The sequence below is a fragment of the Carcharhinus amblyrhynchos genome, chromosome 16, assembly GCF_965287045.1.
Source record: "Carcharhinus amblyrhynchos chromosome 16, sCarAmb.v2.hapA, whole genome shotgun sequence".
NCBI classification, from domain to species: domain Eukaryota; kingdom Metazoa; phylum Chordata; class Chondrichthyes; order Carcharhiniformes; family Carcharhinidae; genus Carcharhinus; species Carcharhinus amblyrhynchos.
The window spans coordinates 22,356,126-22,378,491 of NC_137339.1; the positions used below are offsets into that span (position 1 = coordinate 22,356,126).

Below are 22,366 nucleotides of genomic sequence, written 5' to 3' on the forward strand. Positions count from 1 at the left end.
CCTCTTATTCCAGATGCAACCACTGAGGGAGAAACAAAAGGAAAGTTTGGTCGCTCCCATTCATTTGATTGTCCAACGCTGCCCGCCAGCGTGGACGGTTCCTCAACCTCTCCTCCTTTGCAATGCTGCTCTTTTTTTTTGGATGCCAGGCTCTTTCTACCCAATTGCAAAAAAAAATAGAAACACACACACACACACAAAGGAAGCAGTAGCCTGTTGCCAGTGTGGAGGGAGGAAGGGTTGCAGTTGGTGGTGGTGGTGGCACCCTGCATGGGAGGGAAGGAGGGAGGGAGTGAGGAATGAATGGATGGAGGGCTTGCATTACCCCCCACCTCCTGGACTCCCAGAAACTGCAACAGCCTCGAAATGTTGCGAAACTCCCTGACGTCACTCCCAGCATCCTCCGCACAATGGCTTCTGAAAAGAAGCTGGGGGAAAGAATTTTTTTTAGGCCGTGAAAAATAGAGAAAAATAATTTCCAAAATTTGGAAAGTGGAGCTGGCGTGCAAAAACCGATCGGAAAGAGATGCCGGGTCAACGGCGGTGAGTCTGTGCCAATTGCTGGAACGAATGGTGCGGGTTGTGGGGATGAAATTGACTAGTGAAGTCCTGGGAAGTTTTTGCTGGGCAGTTTGTGTGTGTGTGTGTTTGTGTGAGTGGAGTGGAGTGGAGTGAGGGAGGGAGGGAGCTCCTTTTCATATTCTACACTCCAGCTCCCCGCACCCCCTTACAACAGAGGTTTGCCAACTAAAATCACTTACCACCCCCTCCCCACCTCAACAAATTGTATTCCCAAATAGTAACAAATCCCACTTCTTTTCTTAATTCGCAAGCGCTCCCCACCTCCCCTTTGCCAGATCTTCATTTTTTTTTGGTGATTTTTTTTTATTAATTACGTGATCCCAAAAAAAAAGGTCTTTTTGGGGGAGTCTCTCTCCAATACTTGATCTTCAGATGCCCCGCTGCGCGTTGGTGAGTTGCAGTGTGATTTTTATTTTTGCCCAAGTTTGCAATTGGGAAAAGTTTTTGAAAACTTTTTGAATTTCGTTTTGGGAAGTCGGTGTGGAGGAGTCGGTAAATATTTCCGACGCTTTCCAGACTGTTTACGTTTCAGGATTTATTCCCCACCACCACCACCACCAGCCTCCCCCCCTCCTTCTCCCCTGCCCCCTTCCAACTTCTAAAAGAAAGTTACACGTTCTGGGTTGGTTAACGTTAACTAGTTATTTTGTGTGTGTGGCTCACATTACGGTTTTGTTGCTGTGAGTCAGGGAGGTGGTCACGCTGCCGGGGCTGTGACAAAATATATGCAGATAACTCAAACCTTTCGGAGAGGAAAGAAATGCATCGTTTTATTTTAAGATGGATAACTGTTGCACTTGTTTACTCTCGAGTTGTTTTGGCGCCGGTGCCCCGTTGAAGTTTCATCGACCATTTCCACTGAAGAGATAGAAATATTGTCCTGTGTTTTATGAAAAGCTGTTTCGTCGTTAGTCCAGTATGTGTAGCAACACGTGAGCTCGTTTAGTTGTAAGAGAGACTGGAGAGAAATGGGGCATTTAAAGATACTATCCTTTAATTGTTTGTCCTGTAAAAAGTTTAAATATTTAGTTTCTAGCCATTGCAAATGTTGATGAAGTGCAAGCCGCGTTTGGCTTGTTTTCAGTTTGAAACTTAAAAATAAACACTTTAATCTGTTAATTTACAAAACGTTAATGACTATTGATGTAAGGTGAGCACTTTTGTAACGATTGGGTTGAGTTTAGAGTCCTAATTTCAAGAATATGACTCTGAAACTCCTGTTTCCAATTGGTACTGAAGTTGTGGGTCAGAATTTCCAAAGCTTGTTGTTGTGTTCACATATATATGTTTCTAAGGAATCTGCTTTGTCTTGCCAATTTCATAGTTAAAGATACTCCTAGGACACCTCTGAGTAAGTAACATGTTTACCTGACAGTCTTGAACATACAACATTTTGTTTTCTCCAAGAGATGTACAATAAGTTTGTTTGCTTTGTTGCAAAGTGTGATGTGGTAACTATTTCTCATTGTTGACAAACTAATTGAAGATGTTGGTATCAGATGATTTGTTGCTTTTAAGTAGGATGAAGTGCTAGATTGTATTTAAGGAATTTTGTTGAACGTTGGCATTAGTATAACATACAAGTTGTAATATCAAACTTTAAATATTGGAAATAAACAAATGCGTTAATTCAGTTTAGGTCTTTGTTTTTTTTAATACTCCAATGAGCTAACCTTAATCCATCAGATGTGACAAATTGTTGTTTTTTATGGAACATGCATGGTAGCTTTAAAAGATGGGAATAGAAATATCAAAATTGAATTTAGCAGTAATGGTGAAATGTTTGTAAATGTCTGAGAAAATAATGCTTCAAATCATCAGTTTGAGTTGAACTTGTTTGTATTGTGGAATCTACGAACTTTGGTTATGAATTGTTACAATATGCCTAGCTAAAACGCAAGATTTGCATGCATTTAAAAAGAATGACGGAAATCAAAGAACAAGGCAAGCAATTAAGATGTACTGTATTCTAAAGAATATCTGAACCAAATCTCAAAACTGTAACTCTCAAACCTGATTGTCTTAGAAATATTAAAGTTATACCAATAAGGTATATTTGGTCTGGTGTATTCAATCCTTTAGGACACTTCATGCAGTATTTAATCATTTTAGTTTGGAGTTGTATATATCTTGTGATGTAGTTGTATATTGCCAAATTTTGAAACTTCTAAAATGTTTTAAGTTGCTGTAAAGTTGATTTGACAAGGTTTTTGAGTGTTAGTTGTTGGGATTGATCTGCTTATCAGTGTAAATTTTTGTGTCCTTTTATCTTTCAAATATGAACAAGTGTGAAATAGATATTTTTCATTTGGACTGTTGCTTATCATTTGCATATAACCATACCTGAAATAATAAAATAAAATGTAATATTAAATACCCTTCACTTTCTTACGTGTGTGTATTTCTGTGTATGATATGTAGTAAGTATGAAAAATTGTGGAATTTTAAGGCATAGTTTTATGCTTCAATCAATTTCGTTTCATCAGAACAATTTGACCATTTGTTCAGTGCAAGTTGTAAAGAAGTTATCAAGTTCACAAGTGCAATATCTTTTAAAATGATTAGATTGTAAATAAATCCAGTGCAAAAAAAGACATGATCAGATCAAATTAAAACAAAATATAACCAACTTTGAACTGTGTAAAATTTTACCTGTGTAGTGGACTATTGATGTTTCCAAAACACTCACCATAATATTAGCATAATTACTTGTTTTTCAAAAGCTTCAAATTAGATTAAATTTCAGTTCCAAAAAAATGAAAACTAACAAACTTAGTTAAGAATCTCAAAACACAGTAGTATATTTTAAATGATACACTATATTGTGTTTCAATTATCTATCAAAAATTGTAACTAAGTCTCCATTCTTCTGCATAATGATTTCAATCCATATATGGCCAGCTGTCATGGTGTTTTACTCATTAAAGAGTAAAACTCTTTTTTACTCATCATAGCATATAAAGATGAAACATGGAATCTTAAATATATGTTCAGATGCTTTACAAAATTAATTTGTTGAAAGTAACTTTCAAGGGTTCGGATGAAACACCTTTCGATAACTGCACTTATAATACAACTCCAGCGATGAAAAAGATAAATAAATTTCTCTGTTGTAAATAAGTTGTGTTTTCAGCCAAAGCTAAGAATCAAAAGAATCATCCATTTGTAATTGTTTTCCGATTTACTGTTTGTGGTTCCAACCAGCAAACAGATGCTTTTGAGGTCTAATTTTGACAGACTGATATTTTCAATCTGTAATCAGGAAATGAGCTGAAAATTGAAAATATTTCTCGTTGAAATAATCTTTTAACTATTTTTACTTGAACATTTTTCAGTTACTTTTGTTAGTTTTAAAGAAACTGGAGGAAAAATTCTGAAACAGTGAAAATAATTGTGAAAATGTAAGGTTGTTAAAAGTAATTTGTTCACTTTCTAACAGAGAGAACAGGCTTGTAGAATGAAATAAGATGATGTATTTGGATTTTCAGAAATTTGTTTAGATTCTTCAACTGCTAATTTTCTGTTTGCTCACTTTGTTTCTGTTGTTTGCTGGTTCTGTTTGTGAATGAAAATTGTGACAAGAATTGTTGGAAATGGCTCCAAATGTTTGATTTAAATTTTAAAATTCAAAGCTATTAAAAAGAATAAATTGCAGTAAGATAAACATTGTGCCTGCATGTTGAACAATAATTTCTCTAAGGTAGTTTGGGAGAAAGTAGAATTTTCTACTATTTAATTCTTTTGTGTGATTTTTCTCGATCGAAATTTGCAGATTTCAGCTTTATGGACAGGCTGAAATATTCCAAGTACTTTTCTTTGCCATGCTTGGATTCTTTTTAATTTATTCTTCAGTTTGCTTTAGATTATTATAAAGAAATACATCTTGTTTGTTAACTACTTTCTACAGTTCGCATTTCGACTACTAAATTGTCTGAAGTTTTTTGTTCAGTAGCTGTCTTGAAAAGTGTGCATTCGATTTGGATCTTTCTTAAAAGTTTTAGAGAGCTTGGCTGAATGTGACCTTTTGAAGTTCATTGTTGAGATTCTTTGAAAAAAAAATTTGTGCAAATTATGTTAAACCCTTTAGTACAGGTGAAATGGATGAAGCTGTTTCTTGTTTCCCAGAATCTGTTAATTGTTAGAATGCAAGTTCCACATTATTTTAATGTGTCCATGTAGCATTGTTGAAGTGGTGCAGGATATGACACATTCAGAAGACAAATGTTTTCTTGGTAAATGAAGCTTTAATGCTGCTGTCAGTATCCAGTTTCTGTTCTAGCACCTTTTATCATCAGTAACCTTAAACAAGGACTATACACAGTGAGAGAGACTTATCTGTAGATAAGTTTGATTACTGATAATCCAAACTATCAAGGCTAATAAGAGAAATACTGTATCTTTAGCCAGATACCAGCAATTATCTTCAAATGCTCAAAAGATTAGCTAAGCTTTGTATTGCATGTTATCTGGCAGATTAGTATCCCAGATCTCTGAAAATGTGTTTTCCTGTGAATCACTTTGCTGGAAATTGACTGGGAGCATGTGTAGACTCCTGCTGTAAGGACAGGATGTGTTGGAGTCTGATTGATTGAATATTCATAATATGGAGAACTTTCCCAGCAAAAGTGGATCCTGGATTCTTGTTTCAAAACTAAGTTGTTGATGTGACAAAAAAACAAAATGTGTACAACCATGAGATACTACACAGTAGAAATTCTATTTCTTAAATATTGTCAGAGCTGGTAATCTTGGTTTAGTTTTCATGAGCCTATTAGGCAGTTGATTGAAAGCTTTCTGTCAGCTAATGAATGAATTATGAAACTTACTGAAATGCACAGTAACTAAATTTAATATTGATGATTTTCTGAATAAAGTTGTACAATTATAAGATTAGTTATCAGCTTTGAAGCAAACTCCGGCAGTGGCATCAGGAACTGAAGTTTCCAGCCAGAGACATGCAATGAAACAGTGGTGTTTTTAACCAGCATTTTTAATAATTTAAGAAACAAATCAACCAGATAAAATTCAGTCCCAAGCCTTATTTCCCACGCAGTTCATTCTTTGTGAAGTACCTTGTGCTGTTTCTGAGTGATGTGATGAGTCACTTTGAAAGAACAAGTTTGTTAATTTGTTCAAGATTTGACAGTTATGTGATTTGACTTCTGTGGTCCATGTTTTGTGCCTCTGTGCATAAATACTTGATGGATGTAGCTGGGTTTTTGGTGAAACTAAGCTTTAGATTTGCAACTTGCAATCGGCAGTGAGGCTGTGAGCATGGGGAGAAGTTGTTTTTGTATGGTTATAAAATCATGGAAATTCATCAATTTTCGCAGTAATGATTACTAGAAATTAAGGAGATGAAAGTTGTGTGTAGTATACATCAAAAGAACTAAAAATTGATAGTGACTGCTAAGGTAGATGAATGCTATTTTTGGATTCTGTAACAGGTGAAGATTTATTTGAAAGTAAATTGGTAAATTGAAAGGTACGTTTACACAAGTGTAGCAAATAAACTGGACAAAGATTAGAGTCAATGCTATCCAAAGATCTTTTGCGTATATAATTTTGAAAATATAAAAATGATTTTTGGCATTGACTTGACATCATAAAGGAAATGGAATGGACTTGAATCTGTTGCTGAAAAATCCTTTTTGTAATATAGATATGATTACGTGCATTTGGAGTCTAAAGCATGAGTAAGATTGAAGAATGTTATGTACTAATCATGGTCCAATGAGCTTAACCTGAGATTGAATAGTAACTATTTCAGGAAGACCTCAGGAAATGTTAAAAAACTGCCATCGAGAAAATTAATTTTAGAATAAAGGCAAAGGCATGTTTGTTTTGGAAATAAACCTTTCAGGTTGTGCGTTTACAAGTAAAAAGGCTCCCATGAGCCTCAGTATTCTTAGTGAAGAAGCTTTCTTACTAAGTGACATTTAGTAACTTGAAATTTCCTTTTTAAAATTGGTCAAGCACTGCTTCCCTTCAACTATCTCTTTCTTGCCCTGTTGCATCCCATTTGTATCAAATGACACAAAAGCTGAAATTAAAAATAGAGTTCTACAATTAATATTTGTAATGGTCTCCTGATGCAACAATGCCCTCTGAGGCAACCTTCTCTTCAAATCTGTCCAATCATGTTGCACTGATCCATTGCCTTTGTCTTCCACAGTGAATGGTCGTTCTTAGATATATAATTTTTTGAAAAGGTTTCTGGTTCCTAATTTAATTTCTGGATTATTCATTTTTATTTTACACAGAAAATGGTTCTAGTTTGATTACTAAGCTGATAGCACTTCTGGTCAGTTAGCCAGAGTAGAGTATTTGAGGGCTTTGTTCTGACAAAAAAGGGTGCAGCGTCTACTATACATTACTCCCATTCTTGTAAATGTCTTATCTGTTCAGCTCACCTGAAGTCTGCAGTTTATTCACATCCTAAGGTGTACTGTAATGGACCATGACCAGTTTTCTCACTCCCATTTTCCAAAGCTGCAGTAAGAAATAAATTGTGATGGAAGTACGAGGGCTAAATTATCAGTCCTTTGCACGTTTTGATTTTCAGAATGCTTTTACTACCGAGGTTGACGTCTTGTGTGTTATTGAGTCATCAAGAATTTTGGTTAGGGTATAAAGTTTGCCTTCAGTGTATCTTTGTGAATGTGATTCTTGGAGTCTGAGATGGTTTGGTGAAATTATTTAAATATAATCATGTTTAAAAAAAAAACTTGTATTGATCGCTTTAAAGAGTTTCTTGTTTTTTTTTGAACTTCTGGCATTTATTTTGGAAATGTACTGCCATCATTTAAACACAAAGTTGAATAATTTGTAGAAAACACTTAATCAAGTAACCTTTCCCCATTTAACTCTGAGTGAATGCTCAGCAGTGTTTGGTTACCCAGTTAACTGAACAATTGTTCCAACGTTGTAACATGTTTGCAATTTCATAAAATGCAGCTGAAGTAAGCCTATGAAATGTAATTCAAGATGCTTTTTTTCCTCTGTCCTGGGTGCATTCTCTAAGTTGTAGTATTTTATAAAAGTAAGTGGATGGACACAATATAGTGGAAAAACTGGACTTGACCCTGACAGGGTAGGGATTCTTACCAAAAGCAGCTGGGACACAAGTGGTATGTGTAGATAACATTGTGCTATGGAACTGTTCACGTTGCCTGTGTGCCCCAGTTCCTGTGATGTAGCATTGTGAAATAGAAACTTCCAAATGAATGATACTAATTCTCATAAACCTTTTGTCCAACCTGTTAAATAATCCTTTTCTTAATGTATGTCCAAACTAGGTTAAAAAGTTTTGTCGGCTGTCGTCACAATGACGATAGATAAGTTATCCACAAATATTTAATATTTAATTCTGAAATGCATGTGAAAGTGGTTGGAGTAATGTTGTTACTTTTACAGGATCCATAGAAATTGCAGTACACTTTATAGTAATTTAGCCCAACATATCTGTGCTGACATTTAGCTCTTTAATAGATGTTATCTACTGCAATCCCATTTGCTCAGACTTTTGTTTCCTTTAATATTTGATTTAATTAGCCAAACTCTCTCAAAATGAAAAAAAAAGTTGAAATTCCATAACTGATTTATCCATATCAGTAAAGAGAAAAGAAAGAAGAATATTTTGGGGAAATCCTTGCCTTGAAATTTTTGTCTACGTTTCTCCTGTACAGATGCTGCTTGACCACATTGTTTTTGTTTATAAGTGAAGTTATGGTCTCATCCTTAAAAGCCACTTGTTATAAAGCACTCCATGTTTTAATTGCTCTCTTTTTGCGGAAAAATACTTCTAAGTACTTTTTATAATCCCAAGTCACTGTCCATATGCTACAAATTTGCTAGCATGCGAAAATAATCTTTCTGAAAATGTTTTTCATTTCTTTGAATGCCCTTTTTAGATTTCCCATTTAATCTGTGCTTCACTGAAATTGAGTGCTACATTTTGCCACTTTGATCAAAACTATAACTTCGCATTAAATGAATCTTAATTCTTGAATATCATTCAGATAACCAATTATATTCAACTCTGATTACAGATTTAGTTTTGTTTTGCTGTAGTTAATGGATTAAACATTGGATATGGATTTATGGACATCTTGTCTCAAATTTCCATGCTATGTGTAAAAAGTTCATTACATTTATTTATTGTTTTATATTTTAACTGAAGATTAAAACACATTGACATTCCTTGTGTCAAAGGGTTTCCACTTGAACCTGTTGTGCTTTTGGGAAGAATATTTCTTGATGTACCGTTATGTTTCCATTTCTGATTCTAAGGAGATTGATGCAGAGTATATCTGTTGCACGTAGACATGTCTGTATGTGCAATTGAATTTTCCTGCACTTCTTTATGGTTCCAGGGTATTTCTTCTCACAAAACTGTGAACAAGTTTACCAAGAACATGCAAGTGATATTAAACAGAGTGGTGAAGACTTTATTTGGTGGAGGGGAGGAGCAGGGAGACTAGTTAAAGGAATTAATTGTCAATTGAGTTTCAGGAGTAATTTGTAGAAGTGATGTGTTCAATCAGTGAATATCACCAGATACACAGGAGCAGGAATTAAGTTTACTAAGTTTCTAAGAATAAAAGTAGCTATGTGAAAAGTGGTTATGCTAGTATGAAATCCAACAGTTATCACCAAAACCATTGATGTCAATTCCCCAAAGATTGTCGAAATGAGTGATTGTTAGTGGCAATCTGTTGACCAGTTATCAGTGCACTCTGGGAAGGCGAGTACCTGAAGGAGCTGATACTTCAACAGATCTCACTCATGTGTTACACAGATATTTGACTGTACAGAACAGCCCAGAAATAATTATTGGTAATACTAATGGACAAATGTATAATATGTTCAATATTCTTATAGAACTAATTAAAATGTGTTCATAAGTATTGTCACAAGTCATCAAGCATCTCCAGTGTTGATTCTTTTCCCAGTAGATTTATTTTGTTCACTGAATAGAATATACATAATTATCAAGCAAAGTGCATCATTGTAAGCAATAGACCCACTTAAATTTGCCTTCAGTTTTGAAAAGATAATTGAGTTATAGGCATTTCTGTATTGTGCATCTTTCATTATATTCAGAGACTATTTGAAGAGTGTATTTTTAAAATGCATGAAGTTTGTTAAGAAACATTCTTGAGGTAGGATCTGGTTTTTGACATCTTGAAGTAGCAACTTCTTGTTGTTGTCCTTGTGGTTTAAATACTACTTGTATTTTGTTTGCCAGAATAAGCAAGGGTCAGCTGATAGATTAACATCGTAAGACACATACCCGCCACATGTGCCTTTGTAATTCCCGTACACTTGTCTCACTTCTCAGTCCCTTCACATTTTTGTGAGGAGAGTATGTGAAAATATTTAGACAGCAGCACCCTGATTAGAAATTTGTAATGGGATTTTGCTCACAAATAGAGCTTTGAATCTTAGACGTGGCACAGCCATAGTGTGTTTGACATGCCCACACTCACCTGCTTGCAGTGCTGAATGCGAGCTGCTGTGTGGTACTTACTGATGCACAGCTTCCAGGCGAGCTTGTGACTTCACTGCTGAAAAACTGACACACATTGGTTCGGAAAATCCTCCAATGTGAACCTAGTAATTTATTGGGAAGGACATTGGAAATAAAAGTAGGTCCGATAATCATTAAAAGCCGTATTTACAATGTGGCTTCAATCTGGGCGGTTTTGCACCATATGTCGTTGTAGTATGAATGCAGCCCAAATCTGGAGAGTTCAATCTGCAACTGGAATGAAGCAGGGTGGAAGTTTCATTACATTTGCCTACTGGAGACTGTCCAATTTTTAACGTTGCATTCTCGCAAGTCAATAACAGCTTTAGAGTTCATCTAAGGAGATCTTGTACATCTCAAGATTTCTAATCTTTGAACCTGGTACATGGACACTAGAAAAGGTTAATAATGATACCCTCACTCAGTGTGGCTAGCAGGTGAAATTCTCTGACATAGATTGTTAAAATCCATTAGTTCTACAAGGGGATGAAATAATTACTTGGAATATTATAGATATGGCAAGTAAATAGAAGCCTGTGGGTTATATGGTGGAAAAATACCAGCATAGGCATGGTAGGAGAAATACCTTGTTCCTATGATTGTATAATTGTATGATTGTATAAGTTGTATGATTGTATAATTAGGTGCATTTATTTCTGGTCATTAAAATGAGATATGCAACATTAACATTGAATCAAATATGACTGTACTTAGAGTGAAACTTGAAATGAGATTGTCCTCGAGTCGATTCTTTAAAAGTTAACTTACAGGATGTGGGCATTGCTGGTTAGGCGAACAATTATTGCCCATCCCTAGTTGCCCTCCTTGAACCACTGCAGTCCCTGAGGTGCAGTTACACCTACAGTCCTGTTAGGAAGGGATTTCCAGAATTTGGACCCAATGACAGTGAAGCAATGGTGATCTATTTCCACCAGTCAGGATGGTGTGTGACTTGGGAGGGGAACCTCCAGGTATTGCTGTTCCCAGGTATCTGCTGCACTTGTCCTTCTTGGAGAGCATCTTATAGATGATGCGCACTGCTGCCACTGTTTGTCAGTTGTGGAAGCGGTAGCAATCAAGTGGGCTGTTATGTCCTGGCTTGTGCCGAGCTTCTTGAGTGTTGTTGTAGCTGCATCCATCCAGGCAAGTGGGGAGCATTCCATCACACTCCTGATTTGTGCCTTGTAGGTGGTGGACAAGCTTTTTGGAGTCAGGAAGTGAGTTACAAGCCACAGAACTCCCAGCCTCTGACCTGCTGTTGTAACCACAATATTTATGTGGCCAGCCCAGTTCAGTTTCTGGTCAATGGTACCTGCTGGATGTTGAATTATGAGTACAGTGTGTTCATCTCATTACATCATTTTAAAAATCAGTGTTGAGATACTGACTAAATTAATTTCAGATTCAGCACTCCTTTCCAGTGAAATTAAACTTGGATCCCAAAAGTAAAAGGACAGGCGATGCTGAATCCACTGCTGCACTCAGTCCTTCAATCATTTTTCCAATTTAATCAGTTGGTTTGTGTATGTATTTAATACACCTAATTTTAAGTGTTGTTGAAGGCTTTAAAAGAATAATTTTGTGCAGAGCCTGCTCTCTTGAGTGTGTGTCAGAAGTGAAGGATTAAAATGCAGAAAGCGAATATCAAACGCAAGTTCATCTATGTGCTGTGATTAGCTAAATTATGAACAGTGAAAGTTGAAAACTATAGTTACATTTTCTGATTGCATTTGTATTAAAGATGGACTTGAACATCAAATGTCTCATTCACCGGATGCTAGAGAGAGAATAATCTCGGGGGTTGGGATTTTGGCTGGGGGAAGGGATGCTCCATATTTCAGCACTCCCTCCACTGTTTTGATGGTTGATTCTCAATCACTGTGCTCCTACTTTCTGGAATTGCTTGCCCACTTCCTTTTGCTGTACCAATTCCCTTCTTGGTAACAAAATTAAAATCTTTTGCTTCCCCTTTTGTCCCTCGTCCGAACCACCTCCATTTTTTTCTCTTTGCCTTTTCTGTTGGGAGCCCATGGAGTCTCTCATTAATGCAGATTGCTTTAAGATATCTTCCTGTTGTTTAGGTTATCATTATTAAAAACATACTCTGGATAAAAGAAACTTAATCTAACCAGAAAGAGCTCGTTAACAGAAAAGGTTTATGAATAACAAAACTGTGGGGACACATGGATTTATTCATGGACACATGTGCCTGCTTTTAATTCCATACCTCTCACTATAACATTGCCTGATATACCAGAGTCTCATCCACAATAAAACATTCTGTGGTGATTGTAAAACTGTTGGGTGTTTGCCATCCTGACTCCGCCGAAAACAAGAGAAACTTCAAAAGTTGGCACATGTGCTGTTTAAATGTGGACATCCTGAACTGTTATCACTGATTCTGCGCATCCTACAGGGAGCACTGAGGAAGGTATCCCCCGCACGCCCGATCTGTCACCAATTAGAGATCAGCAAACTGACAGGAACATTCACTCTCTTGTGCTGTTAGTCATGTTGTAAAAGTCGTTGGAATCTTGTTGAATGATTTGTAACTCAGATTTTCATGTTGTCCTAAGTTTATATTTATTGCCAAATGGCTTCACTAGACCTGAGAGCAATTTTACATTTGTTTATTATCATTAACATTTTCCTTCATGAACAATTCTAAATCTTTTAAAAAGTTGACGTTTGTTTGACACTTTAGCCACTATCTTAATCCCATATGTATGTCCCTACATTTAATGTGCTATATATAATTTTAAAAAATTAAAAGTGAAAAAACGTAATAGTTTTTACTTTCAAGTTGGCTGTCTTATTAGAACATGTTTGACCACCCTGCTCAATAACAGCATTGTGGCTGGACGCCTTTGGATTCACTTGGCCTGGTGTTAGATTTAAAGATCGCTGAATCTTCGTGAGCAGCTTTTTTTGTGGTCAGTATTGTTTGGCTGCTGACCGCAACTTCTAGTCCATTATTGGTAGCTCCATAATTAAAGGAGAAATCATATACTCTACTCCAGGCTTCCAAAGGTGATTGCAGAGAGGCGGCTTCATTTCACTTGAGGCACATTTATTTGTCTTTGTGAACTATTTTCCATTTTTTTTAAAAATTGGAACTTCAGTTGAAAACCAGGTTGGATACTTTTCCTCCACGTTTTCCTGCTCGTCACCTTGCTTTTCTCCCCCATTTCTCTTTAGGCCCTCTCCAGGATGACCTTTGTTCATGAGACCCACCTCTGGTTTCCTTCACTTTACTCTTTTACTAATCTGGTGGACACCCAACTTCGCTTCTTTAGTGAATATTATTAACGGTTTTCTCTGTGCATGTGTTGTCCCTCTTGCCTTTTAAATCTGCCATCAGCAGATCTCGCCTCTAAGAAACAGACTTTGATCCCCCCCACCATCCTTGCAAACTACCAGCCTATTTGCAACCTCCCATTCCTCCCTTCATTCCATGAATGTGCGGCTTCTTAAATCCATGCCCATCTTTCCAAGAACTTCATGTTTTGCTCCCTCTATTTTGGTTTTCTATCCCTGTCATGGTCCTAACCTGATGAGTTATCTACTTCACACCCTCTGTCTTTCTTTGAATTTCAATTTTGTGAAGTAATTTTCTCTGCCCACTGTGTCAAAACCTTAGCTGAAGTCAAACATGTTAAATTTATTGAGTTTCCTTCACTTATCCTCAAAGAAGTGATTGTTCCAGCTTGTTCTACCACTTGTTCATCCAATAAGCCCTCTTTTGTTTTATTGCAGTGAATTGTAATATTGCAACAGTAAGCTTAAATGCAAGTTAGTAACAGTCAACACAATGCAAATTTACATTATTGGCAGAAGATCATTGATGTTGAGAAAGGAAGTGCTTTGAAAATCTTGACAAAGGTGATGAGAGGCTATTCAAGTTTGATGTTGACTGAATGCAGGGAAACAAGTCGTGCAAGAGAAACCCTTGGATCTCATTTGTACAGTTCAGAAAAATTCGTCCAACATCAGGGGATGGCAATGTTGGGAGATAAATGGATATAACTATAGGAGGATATAAATCTAGAAAAAGGGCAAGCAAGAACAGGGAAGGAACTCGAGTAGATGGGCAGCGCTTAGAACTGATGACACCTCTGTAGTGGGTTGGATCTCAAACTATTACGAGACATAGTACAGGAAAGAGAGAGAGAATTTGGTGAACTGGTGCGATGACAATCTCTCCCTCAATGTCAACAAAACAAAGGAGATAGTCATTGACTTCAGGAAGCAAAGTGGGGGACATACCCATGTCTACATCAAAGGGAATGAAGTAGGAACAATCGAGAGCTTCAAGTTTCTAGGTGTTCAGATCACAGTGACCTGTCCTGGTCCCTGCACACCATCACTATAGTTAAGAAAGCCCACCAAAGCCTCTACTTTTTCAGGAGGCAAAGGAAATTTGGCATGTCTGCTGCAACTGTCTCCAAGTTTTACAGATGCACTATAGAAAGCATTCTTTCTGGTTGTATCACGGCTTGGTATGGCTCCTGCTCTGTCCAGGCATGCAAGAAACTACACAGGTCTTGAATGAAGCCCAGTCCATCATGCAAACCAGCCTCCAATCCATTGACTCTGTCTACACTTCCTGCTGCCTTATAAAAGCAGCCAGCATAATCGAAGACCCCACATGTCCGCACGTACTTTCTTCACTTTCTTGGGCCTGGAAAAGAGGTATGTAAGTATGAGGTCATGTACCATTTGACTCAAGAACATCATCTTCCTTGCTCCCACCAGACTTTTGAATGGACCAACTTGACATTAAGTTGATCTTCACACCCTGACTCTGACTGTAATACTACATGCTACATGCTACACCCTTTCCTTTCCTTCCTATGGTATGTTTTGTATGTACAGTGCGCAGGAACCAGTATTTTGCGCTGTGTACTAAAATGACAAATCAAATTAGAGATGAAAATGGACTTTTGGGCAGTACAGAAACCTTTTAAAGACTGGTGTAACTTTTGGAGTTCAGAATTCCACCTCCATTCCTTCCTGTTAAGTTTTAGTTCAGGTAGTAACAGTGTTTTGTACTGATAGTTTTTCTGTCCACAATTCAATCTACACTTGTTCACTGTTCTGAGAGAAACATGAATTGTTTAAAACCACTGAAAATTAGACATCTTCTATAATATCAATACTAGAACCTGGATATAGTATGGACTTGGCAAATCCATGCATAATAAACCTGGGAGTGAGGAGCAACTGTTTGTAAAACATCTTGTACACCAGGCAGCTGGAGATTCATCTTGCTCCATGAAATTTTCCATTCTCTTTTCTGTTGAAGGTGTTGACTCAGCTGGAGCCCTGTGTCACAGATAATAGCAACTCTCCTGTACCTGGTGGCCATCCTTTCTGAGTGAACCTAGACAATGGAGCGTCAACAGATTGTTTGACTGTAAGGATTAGATAACCAGCACCAATTCTGATTTGATCAGGCCTTCACGTAATGAGCATTTTCCATTTGGGTAATCAGATTGCTTCCAGAACAGGAATTTTGACCACCACCTTGCCTTCGGAGCCCAGGTGCAGAGAGGCCAGCAGTTAACCTGACTGAGATCAGCAGAGTCAGCGCAGGGCGGCACTATTGCCTCACAGCATCAGGGTCCCAGGTTCAATTCTGGCCTCAGGTCACTGTCTGTGTGGAGTTTGCACTTTCTCCCCATGTCTGCATGGGTTTCCTCTCGTGGTCCAAAGATGTTAGGTTGATTGGCCATGCTAAATTGACCATAGCGTCAGGGGGATTAGAGGATAAATGCGTGGGGTTACGGGAACGGGGCCTGTTATCGGTACAGACTTGATGGGCTGATTGGTTTGCTTCTGTACTGTAGTGATTTTATGAATTTGAGACTAGGAATCAACTGATACCTTCTGATAGGTTCTTTTTCTATCATTTTGGTGGCAACAGTCCAGTTGAATCTTTATATCGTTTATTGATATTCCTGTCAAGTAAATTTTGCACTTTGCTTTGTGCAATGGGGCTGTATACTGGGAATTTAGTTTTGACGGAGGGAAAATGTGTGTGCCTCAATGCACATTGTATTGTGAGAAGTTCTGAATGTGAGTGGCAACTTGTAAACATTAGCTCATGATGTGATACAGTTAGAATGCTCGGAGCATTTTTAGTGCCTGGGGATGTTTTTCTAGGTTAAACATAGAACATAGAACATTACAGCGCAGAACAGGCCCTTCGGCCCACGATGTTGCGCCGACCAGTTACAAAACAATGACCCACTAACCTAAACCAATCCCTTCTCGTCCATAAACCTATCCACGGATCTCTTAAATGCCCCCAAACTAGGCGCATTTACAACTGCAGCAGGCAGGGCATTCCAATCCCTCACCACCCTCTGGGTAAAGAACCTACCCCTGACATCCGTCCTATAACTACCACCCCTTAATTTAAAGCCATGCCCCCTCGTGCTAGATTTCTCCATCAGAGGAAAAAGGCTATTACTATCCACCCTATCTAAACCTCTAATCATCTTATATGTTTCAATAAGATCCCCTCTTAGCCGCCTTCTTTCCAGCGAAAACAACCCCAAATCCCTCAGCCTCTCCTCATAGGACCTCCCCTCCATACCAGGCAACATCCTGGTAAACCTCCTCTGCACCCTCTCCAAAGCCTCCACATCCTTCCTGAAATGTGGGGACCAGAACTGCACACAGTACTCCAAGTGCGGCCGCACCAGAGTTGTGTACAGTTGCAACATGACGCTGCGACTCCTAAATTCAATCCCCCTACCAATAAACACCAAGACACCGTATGCCTTCTTAACAACCTTATCTACTTGACTCCCAACTTTCAGGGATCTATGTACACATACACCTAGATCCCTCTGCTCATCCACACTATTCAAAGTCCTCCCGTTAGCCCTATACTCAACACATCTGTTATTCCTACCAAAGTGAATTACCTCACACTTCTCCACATTAAACTCCATCCGCCACCTCTCGGCCCAGCTCTGCAACCTGTCTAAGTCTTCCTGCAAACTATGACACCCTTCATCACTATCTACCACACCTCCGACTTTGGTGTCATCAGCAAACTTACTAATCCACCCAACTATACCCTCATCCAGATCATTAATAAAAATTACAAACAGCAGTGGCCCCAAAACAGATCCCTGAGGCACACCACTCGAAACCGAACTCCATGATGAATATTTACCATCCACCACCACCCTCTGTCTCCTATCCGCTAGCCAATTCCTGATCCAATTCCCTAGATCACCCCCAATCCCATACATCTGCATTTTCTGCAGAAGCCTACCATGGTGAACCTTATCAAACGCCTTACTAAAATCCATATACACCACGTCCACTGCCTTACCCCCATCCACCTCTTTGGTCACTTTCTCAAAGAACTCGATAAGGTTAGTAAGGCACGACCTACCCGCTACAAAACCATGCTGACTATCTCCAATCAATTCATTACTCTCCAAATAACTATAAATCCTATCCCGAATAATTTTTTCTAAAACCTTGCCCACAACAGAAGTGAGACTCACCGGTCTATAATTCCCGGGGAAGTCTCTGTTCCCCTTCTTAAACAATGGGACAACATTCGCTATCCTCCAATCTTCCGGTACTATACCAGAGACCAACGACGACCTGCAGATCAGAGCCAGAGGCTCTGCAATCACTTCTCTTGCCTCCCAGAGAATCCTGGGGTAAATCCCATCCAGACCAGGGGACTTATCTATTTTCAGACCCTCCAGAATATCTAGCACATTCTCCTTATCAACTGCAACACTGTCAATTCTACTCCCCTGCAATCCAGTGTCCTCCTCAGCTATATCCATGTCCCCTTGCGTGAACACCGAAGAGAAATATTGGTTCAATGCCTCTCCAATCTCCTCCGGTTCCACACATAACTTCCTTCTGCTGTCTATAACGGGCCCTAATCTTGCCCTAACCAACCTTCTGTTCTTAACATACCTATAGAACGCCTTAGGATTCTCCTTAACCCTATCAGCCAAAGTCTTCTCATGTCCTCTTTTAGCCCTTCTTAGCTCATAAAGACATAATCGGAGAAGTCAGGAGACTGGCACCCTGATGAACTACTCCACTTGGGGAGCTTGTACCAATGGGCTGAATGGCGACTCTCGTGTTGTACCAATTCTGTGATTCCAGTTTCTGTAATATGCGTCTTCCTTCAGCAGCTGAAGTGTCAGGAATCTTGGCTTCCTCTGCCAAACTTTGGTAACAAGTAGTCGCAGACTAATGTGGTTTTTTAAAAAAGTAAGCAGAGCCTTGAAAGATTATTGGCGAGGAAGTTGATGTCTGCTGTTCCTTTGCTTCATTGACACTGAGAATCTGTTGTACCTCCACAGTAATTAGCCATAGTCCACTAAGGATCACAGGAATCTCCCTTTCATTGCATGGAGGGAGAAAGTCATGGAGTGCAGGAAAGGCCCTTTGGCCCATCGAGCGAGAGAGACAACTGGTTGACCTGGGTTCGATTCCTGCCTTGGGTCACTGTCTGTGTGGAGTTTGCACATTCTCCTCATGTCTGTGTGAGTTTCCTCCAGTTTCAAGAAGAACAAAGAACAACCCAGCACGGGAAACAGGCCCTTCGGCCCAACGAGCCCGCGCCGCCGCATCACCCTACACCTATTCTACCCTGCATGTCTACGAATGGAACCCCTAACTTAGCCAGATTCAGGGGAGAATAGTGTCAATTTGGTAAAACCAATCAGCCTAAGAGCACATCTTTGGGGTGTGGGAGGAAACCGGAGCGCCCGGAGGAAACCCACGCAACCACAGGGAGAATGCACAAACTCCCACCGACACAGGCCCAAATCCATGTATCTGCACAGCCAGCAGTGCTAGTCACCGAGCAGTTGCGGCGCCCGTCTACCGGTCCAGGATCAAGCACACACACCGGCACGAAGTACTAGGTCACTCCCGGAACCTCCAAGAGCAGCCCACGCACGACCCACCGTGTGCATGCCCCTCGTTTGACAACGAGGTGCACCTCCACCTGCGGAATAAAAAGACAAAAACGTTAATCTTACAAGTCTGCTTTTTCGGTGTCTCCCGAGGTTCTAACCTTATTTAATAGCCCCTACCATAACCCTCCATCCTAGTTGCACTCATGTGTCTATCTAACTGAACCTTAAACGAGTCCAATGTTCCTGCCTCCACCACCCTACTCGGTAGCGCGTTCCATACCCCCACAACTCTCTGCGTAAAGAACCTTCCTCTCACTTCCAAATTATACCTCTTCCCCCCTCACCCTTAAATCATGACCTCTCATATTTGTAACCAGTACAGTTTCCTCCCACAGTCCAAAAATGTGCGGGTTAGGTCGATTGGCCATGCTAAAATTGTCCTTCAGTGTCCTGAGATGCGTAGGTTAGAGGGATTAACAGGTAAATATGTAGAGATATCGGGGTAGAGGCTGGGTGGGATTGTGGCTGGTGCAGACTCGATGGGCCCAGTGGCCTCTTCCTGCACCATAGGGTTTCTATGATTTTACGATACGACTTGAGAATCAAGAATGGGGCAAACTAAGAAGGCAGGCCTCCACGAACTACCACAGCCAGTGTGGGGATTGAATTGTTATTCTGCGTCGCACTCTTGCCGTAAGCTAACCAAATTAGACTCCAATTTAAATTGTGCTGATCCAAACTGATTTGCTTTTCCCCTGTTATTATACAGTTCTGGTTGCCTCTGTAGGAATTGGACTAAGTAAAGCAAAAAATACAATTCTTGTCCTTGAGCAGGAGCAGAGGAGATAGTTGGAGCAAACTGTTTGCGCAAGCTGACCTAAATAGTCTTGCTTGAAGCTTACAGAGAAGTTAGGATATGGGAATTACAGGCTAAATTTTCCACCTATTGAACTGTGAATGAGTGGACTCTTGTTAATCCAAAGTGGGGGAGGTAGCAATGCTGAGAGCATGCTGTTATCTGGTAAAGCACTTGGACCGGATATGAAGGCAAAGGGGGGCACAGTTTTGTAATGGTATAAGCTAATTTCTAGAATTTAAAAAAAGAGTCATGATACAGTAGATACGACATGAGGCTGCAGCACAAGCATAATCTGGCCGCCAAGCACTGTTCTTTCAACTGTTGAGTTGGTGTGTGTTGTTGCTACCAGAAACTTAAACCACTTACCCCTCCCTTCAAAAAATCCCCTCTACAATGACAATTCCCTCCAACATTTGTAAGGATGTGGTTTTAAGCCTGCTTTTGAAGAAGTCAGCCTCGGTCATTCTGAGATTAGTCTCGCTTCTGAATGGCTGCTTAAAACTTTTAGCTGGGATACTTTTGGTGATTTCACTTTCAGTGTTTCAACCCTTTCCCTGCCCCCCCTGCAAATAATAAATACAATTACCATTCCCTCTTGTTTGGAAACAAGTGACCCGGATCCGAGGAAAGCTGCTGTTTGAAAAGCTTATTTATCTCGATAATACTTGTGGTTGTGTTGTATTTTTTTTTGATGCCCTTCTCTTTGTTAGAAGAAATAATTAGAGCTGTGTGATTGATTTTAGTGTTTTGAACAATTCTACAATAGCAACAGAGAATGCACGGTTTCAGCTTCAGGCTGACCAAAGATAAGTGGCAACTATCCAAAGCTGAAATGGAAGTAGTGACTAGTGATGCAATGTTTCTACAGGGCAGTGAGATTGCGATGAGACACATTTTGGGATGGCACAGTGGTTAGTACTGTTGCCTCACAGCGCCAGAAACCTGGGTTCAGTTCCCGGGCTTGGGACACTGTCTGTGCGGAGTTGGAACGTTCTGCCTACGTCTACATGTGTTTCCTCCAGGTACTCCAGTTTCCTACCACAGTCCAAAGATGTGCTGGTTTGGTGCATCGACCATGCTAAATTCTCCCTCGGTGTACCTGAACAAGCGGTGGAGTGTGGCAACTATTGGATTCCAACAGTAACTGCATTGCGGTATTAAGGTGAGTCTACTTGTGACACTAATCAATAAACTTGCAACGTTTAAATGAAAAGAATTATGGCGAGGTCAGATTTGATTTACTGAAGGTAGTTATGTCATTGAGGCAAAATCCATCAATTCCTTTGCAAGGGCGTGAGATGGCTGTTTGAAAGAAGACGACAATGAAAGTGGGCAGAAAAAACACTGTGCTACCAGAATGCTACAACCCAGAAACATGATCAGATTTGGTAAATGAGTTGGAAATTTTACAGACTGTTACGCAAGATGGAGGCAATTTGACAGTTCAAGGAGTGCAAAATAAACAGTCTTTTTTTAACTGATCAAACAGACTGCTTGATCGTATTTGATATCTACTCTTGTCATGATGGGGTAACGATTTGATAAGTAGGCAGCAGAGAAAATCGAGGCAATTGTCTGAGTTGCTCCTGTCGGATGTTTCCACAAATATAAGGGTGACGTAGAGGGAGTCTTTTCACCAGCAATACTTCAAGTACCGTCAAGAGTTAATCATAATACAGATGCCATCTGTTATTTTTGTCTCAATGATGAACATTTCATGACAGCAGTGACTGCCGGGGGACCAGGGGAGAAAAGAGTGAGTTACTGACCCGAATAATTTGATGGAACTGATTGAGGATGGAAGAACCTGAACGAACAGTGAATCAAAAGTTAGAAATTTTTGTCGCTGATATTACAAGGCAACTGTGTTCCTACAGTGTTTTCTTTGTCTATCCTTTAAGAGGCGATCATCTATTTATACTAAGTAGCTTTACATCTCTGAAAATAGTGGACAGAGGAATCTGATCCATGTGTGTTCAGTAATAATAATATTAGGCACTAATTGCAATGCTGTAATCATCAACTCAGCAACTATTTCATCAAAAGATGTCTTCAACCAGGAACACTAACTTGCCATAAAAGGACACACTTAAAGTTTTTTTTTAGAAAAGCTGCTTCTCACTAGTTATTCAGTAACCTTGTCATTCAACTCCTTCACACGGTCAGGCTCAGTAACTGTACCAATTGCACTTGTCTGGAAAGTAGCATTAATGGTGCAGGCTACCCAACTGCAGATCTGGTGCAACAGACTCTCAAGTCCACTGTAAGGGCAGCAGGGTTTGCTCAGCTCAGCAGCTGGTCCTTGTGGTACTCAATCTTAGCAAGACCTGGTGCTTTTGCATTTGGCTTTCAGCTAGCTGCAACTGCAGGGAAATCTGGTAATACCAGAATTGGGTTTCCTGAAATCTAAATGTTTTCATGAGAACCAAAAAGTTCACACACGTCATTCGAAATTCCACACAGTCTCACTTCAGTAGA

General features: G+C 39.4%; 1 protein-coding gene across 2 annotated transcripts in view; it reads left to right on the forward strand.

Annotated features, from left to right (window-relative positions):
- The first annotated feature begins 435 nt into the window (after positions 1-435).
- Positions 436-22,366, forward strand: part of plagl2 (pleiomorphic adenoma gene-like 2) — a 128,910-nt gene continuing 106,979 nt past the window's right edge. For both annotated transcript variants that reach the window (XM_080204828.1, XM_080204830.1), the window contains exon 1: positions 436-543. The gene's annotated coding sequence lies outside the window, so the exon portion shown is untranslated. The remainder of the gene's footprint in view (positions 544-22,366) is intronic.